This window comes from Pteropus vampyrus, unplaced genomic scaffold, assembly GCF_000151845.1.
Source record: "Pteropus vampyrus isolate Shadow unplaced genomic scaffold, Pvam_2.0 Scaffold29, whole genome shotgun sequence".
Taxonomy (NCBI): domain Eukaryota; kingdom Metazoa; phylum Chordata; class Mammalia; order Chiroptera; family Pteropodidae; genus Pteropus; species Pteropus vampyrus.
The window spans coordinates 1,621,785-1,627,447 of NW_011888810.1; the positions used below are offsets into that span (position 1 = coordinate 1,621,785).

The following is a 5,663-nucleotide window of genomic DNA, read 5'->3' on the forward strand; positions in this document are numbered from 1 at the left end:
TTACAATGTAGTTTTGTACCAGTTCACACAACCAGGGCTCCAGTTGCTTTACATTCTTGCCAACAGTTGGTAGTGTTATTAGGCTCTTTAGTTTTTGCCACTTTAATAAGTGTGTAGTTGTATCTCATTGTGGTTTTGCATTTTCTCTTATGAATAACAAATGACATTTTTTCATATACTTACAGCCATTTGGATGTACTCTTGTGAGGAGCTTATTCATGAAATATGCCTATTTTCTAATTGTCGTTTTCTTATTGACTTGAAGGAATGGAGTCATATTTGATTGAGGTTCTTTGTCAGATATATGATTGCAAATAGCTTCTTCCACCCTGCGGCTAGCCTTTTCACTTGTATCTTTTTTTTTTTTTTTAATTTTTTTCTCTTACTTTTCCCTTTACTGATGGATATCTTTATTTTCATTTATTTTCATTTATTTTTTTCTTTAACACCTACAGCACCTGGTCTTCCTAGATGGTCTCCCATCCAAGTACTAACCAGGCCTGACCCTGCTTAGCTTCCAAGATCGGCCGGGATCGGGCGTGTTCAGGGTGGCATAGCTGTAGACTTCACTTTATCTTTTGATAAACACCAGTTATGAACTTTAGTGGAGTCTAATTTAGTAGTCTTCCTTTGCTGTTTCTTTTAAGCAAGTTTTCCCTACTCCGAGGTTGTGAATACCTTCTAGAAATGTTATTGTTTTATCTTTTACATTTTGATCTGTAATCCAACTGGACTTGATTTTTGTATGTGGTGTAACATAAACATCATATTTCATGTCCATTGGTGATACTGAAATAAATTTGCTTGGTAAAGACAAAACTGGTCAGTATCCTGGGGTAATAGTGATCAACTGAATCTCCACTAGACATGATTTGCATGTCTATGGACAAGAATCATCTGAATTACTCAAACAAGGAGAGGTGTGGAATCAGATAATGAATAGCTGATAGCCTATATATGTATTGTTCTTAGAACTGGCCTTTGAATCAGTTATAACATTCTACTAGTACTTTTGAGTTAAATAAATTTTTTGACTTGTTTGTATTGTATCTTTATGAGAATTACAATTTTGTTTTAAAAAATGATCTTTTAGCAGTTCTAATTCCTTCTTTGCTTTTTACCACTCACTGCTCATCTACTAATGGAGAGGTTTATCATAGGCTGTTCTTAAGTTTTGGACCAGCGTGACTAACCCAATCATCAGTGCCTGAGGGTTGGGGGTAGGACCGTCATAGTACCACAACATGGCTTCCTGTCCACTAGGGATTGTTGTCAAGAAAATACAGTGATTGACAGTTCTAGCATGCTCTATCACTACTTGAGAAACACAGGCGCTTATAATCTCATTGTTCCTCTAGCACTAAACATTAAAGAGTAGTCATGTATTAATTTTATAGACATGGATTTCTACATAGAATGAGTTTTTGCTGAAAGATAGACCTGTAACCTAGAGAAAGTGTAATAGGATAGAAAACACATTTTAAAAAATGTAACTGTATTTCTTTGTTGTTTTATGTAGGAGCAACATAAATAATAGCTTTTAAAAAGAAAAAAAAATCTAGACAGATTGTTGCATTCATTCATTCAGACCAAATTTTTATTTTTTTAAATGTGATATAGCCATTTAATTTTCACATTAACAATAGCCAATATTTGTGACTCATACACATAATTTTCTATGTACACTAGACATACTATTTATATATAAAATAAATTAAGCTTTAATAATGAAACACAAGTTTACAAATGCAGCTTTTTAAAGTCTAAGGAAAAATAAGAAATGTAGAAATTTCTAAGAGACGAGATCACTGTGGAATCTGGCTCTTAAAGATGAAATATTTTGAAAATTAAAAACCCAAGACAAATCATTGAGTATTTTTCAAATGCCAATTTTGTAATTCTCCATATTTCTTAATCTAATTATTAACTTTTTGTTGGCTAGAATATGGCTTTTAGGGTTGCTTCCAAAAAGTTAAATGTCATACAAGTTGAGTGTTGTTATATTCCTTTTAAGAGTTAAAAGTATTAAGGCCCCTTTTAGCCATCCTTCTTGCTTCCAAATACAACTAATCATTTAGTGACCCTCAATGAACAACTTGCAATTTTATGCTCTGATACTTCTTAAATGAATTTTTTGTCTAAAAATTTTCATCATAAATAGTTGCAAAGGATATAAGTGCTGGCATATTGTAGATGTTGCATCTTTAAATAAAACTGTTACATGCCTCTTTAAATTCAGCCCAGAGGCTCTAAATCCAATACTTATTTGATAGGCACTATCATAAATTCAAAAATTATGATAGTGCCTATCAAATAAGCCTTTCAAAAATTACCTGAAGAAAGCAATTTTTAATAGTAGGAAATGCCACATTTTTTCTTTTACTCCTTGAATTTGTATTTTTAATCTCCCAACCTCTCAAAATTTAACCTAATTATTTTTGGACTTTTTATTGCTTAATGGTAGATCTGTAAGAAAATTATATAATATCCTATAGTCATAAGGTTCTCTGTATCTCAATTTTTATTCTGAATTGAGCTTGATCAATATAGTAAAAATTTTAATAAATTATTAATCATAGTAAAATTTTATTGGCAATGTATCACTTAATGAGATGAGGAAGGCTTTCCCTCTGACCCCAATTATTTCATCTATCCATAGATTAATATTATCTTTGTTAGAATGGTACAGCATCAACTCTAGTCTCCTTTTAAATTTTCTGTATGAAAGTGTTGATAATCCCTTTTCACATAGATAAGTAGATGTGAACAGAAGGAATTTTGTGATAGCAGGATCACTGAATTCTTCCGCCTTTGGAGTTACATGCTAAAATATTCAGAAATCTTGGGTGCTCCTTCAGTTTCGTTGAAAGCAAAGAATCGGGAACCACCAGACTTGCATAAGGATTTGTACCCTGTTGTTAAAAAGCATTCACTGTCTAAACACCCAAACTTTGAATTTTACCCCTTGAGTTATACTATACAGTAAGACTGAAGATGGGGAAAGATATGTTTTCTTTTGTAAGAGAGAAAACATTTTTTCAGGCAGATGAGTCTTAAGAAAGTAGACAATAGGAAGGTGAGGATCTGAAAATTGATCCCGTAAAACTATTTGAGCCTGTGCACTCCTTGGAAAGCTCTAGTAGACAGCTTAGGGGTAAGTCTGACCCAGTTTAAAGATCATTGGCTTTGGTGGCTTAAGTTTAGATTTTATTTAGATCACAAAGCATGTACAGTTGACCCTTAACACAGGTTTCAACTACATGGGTCCACCAAGATATGGATTTTTAAAAAATAAATTCCATAAATGTTTCCTCTTATTTTCTTAATATTTTCTTTTCTCTAGCTTACCCTATTTTAGGAATGCACTATATAATACATATAACATATAAACTATGTGTTAATCAACTATTTATGTTATTGTTAAGTCTTCTGGTCAGTGGTAGTCTATTAGTAGTTAAATTTGGGGGGAGTCAAAAGTTATAGGCGGATTTTCAACTGCACAGGGGGTCAGCACCCCTAACCCCCATGTTGTTCAAGAATCAACTGTAAATTATTAGATGTTGCCTGTCTTCTTAATAGAGCAGCAGACCCTCAAATGTGTTCCAATGTACACTAGTCTCATGAGATACTCTTCAGCGAAAGGGTTCTGAAATCCAATTTGGGAAATGTGATATTCTAAACCCCTCTTAACTGTGAACATTCGAATATCCAAGTTTCACAGAGGAATCATTTAACTTTGCATAACCTAAATTTCCCAAACTCAAATGATCTAATCAGCCTCCCCCCTTTATTTTTCCATATAATTACATATTAAATAATATCCTTAGGGAAATGATGAACAAAAACAATTTAACACATATACAGTCATGGTTTTGATCCATCAGTGTGGCTGTCACCTTTCAGGATGTTCTTGTCACTATTCTGATTGACCTGAATTAACTGTGCTTACCATATGACTGCTAAACCACAGTCTCAGCTAGATATTTTATAGGACTTAGATTTTGTGGCACCCGGGCAGACTATAGAAAGAACGATGATGTCATCTGTGCCCTTCCCTTCTCCCTTCTGTGTCTTTCCTGAGTGAATCCTTCCACCACCAAGAATCAGATTCATGTGTTACTCTAGTAAGAGACTGTAGGAGCCAAACCAAAGACTCTCTAATGATGGATTCAAGTTATTATAGCACTTAGGAGGAAGAGACAGTTTTAGGGAGAGGGTTCTTCTCAGCACCATTTATAGTATAACCAACCCTCACCCACCACTTCCTGCCTGCTTTCTCTGCATGGGTGTGGCTGGGTATGGATTTTACACAGTAGCAAGTGAAAGATGCTTAGCCTTCTGCCTTCTATGCCACCATTTCTCATTGTCTCTGATACAGTAGGAAAAAATCTATTTTAAATAGAAAGGGAATCCAGGCCTTAGCTTTTTGGCTTTAAAATGAAGTGGGAAGGTTTATGTCTTTTCCTGACCTGTGAGCTGAAATCCGAGGTAATGATAGCCACATCTGAGCTCTACTCTGTAAAGCAGCGTTCCCCAACCTTTTCGGCACGAAGGACGGTAGTCCCATGAGAATCTAATGCCTGATGATCTGAAGTGGAGCTGAGGTGGTGATGCTGGGGAGTGGCTGCAAATACAGATGAAGCTTCGCTCATTCATCAGCTGCTCACCTCCTGCTGTGAGGCCCAGTTCCTAACAAGCCTGGTACCTGTCCGTGGTCCCAAGGTTTGGGGACCCCTGGTGTAGAGGTAATAATGGAGCTGTTAGTGGTATGGGGGCAGGATTGAGGGTGCAATAATGAGGCTCCAGTGGCCAATGGCTAATGGGATACTAGCTACAGAGTGAAAATTTCTTCCCTGTAGCCTTCAACTTGTGCCTTTTTTATCCAACCTTTCCTGAAAGTTGCTTTGAACATTTACCACCACCAGGAATATTCTTCCCTCAGTTGCAGACTGCCAAATAAAATAGCAACTCCCAATTCAATGAATAACTAAAATAATGTCACAAGATGACAGTCCCAACTTGGACAGACTGCTATTACTTATACCCTTGGCTTTATAGAAGATAAAATGCATTTCTTTTAGAAGCACATGGATATGTTTCATAATACCAGCAACCATAGCTTTTTATTTCCTTAAAAAAATTTTTTTAAGCATTGTGCCCCCCCTACCGTAGCACAGTTGTTGGCATATGGTGGTGCTCAAAAAACTTTTGTGGAGTGAAGGGATAAAGTCTTTTGATCAGAAAGAGCCTGCTTGGTTTTAATGTATTCTTCAGCGGTGCGTGTATGCTAAGCCCGGGATAACTAGTGGAGGGCTGAATGGGTTTCCAGGACCCAGTTCCATCCAAGCAAAGCCAGCAGCCCACTGCTGGTTTGTTCCTCCCCACCAGTCTTTTTCAGTTACACCTCTTTTCTCTTAAGTCAGTTCTGAATCCACTCTAAGTCGTGATTCTACTGGCCACTCCCCGTACCACTATCTTCATCTTTAAAAAACCTCGTTAAATCATCACACTGTATAAGTCATTAAATTGTATCTCAAGATGCAGGGGAGTGCTATCTTGTCTTAGGTGGGTTTGCCCCTATGGGGATGACTGCATCTGAAATTTTCTGTAGCTTTCTAATGCTTAAGCCATATGGCTTAGCTTGCTGCTCTGGAAAACTGGGT

At 36.3% G+C, this 5,663-nt stretch overlaps 1 pseudogene; it reads right to left on the reverse strand.

The window, feature by feature from the left end:
* Positions 1-446: 446 nt before the first annotated feature.
* On the reverse strand, positions 447-565 carry LOC111737652 (annotated as a pseudogene).
* Positions 566-5,663: the final 5,098 nt, after the last annotated feature.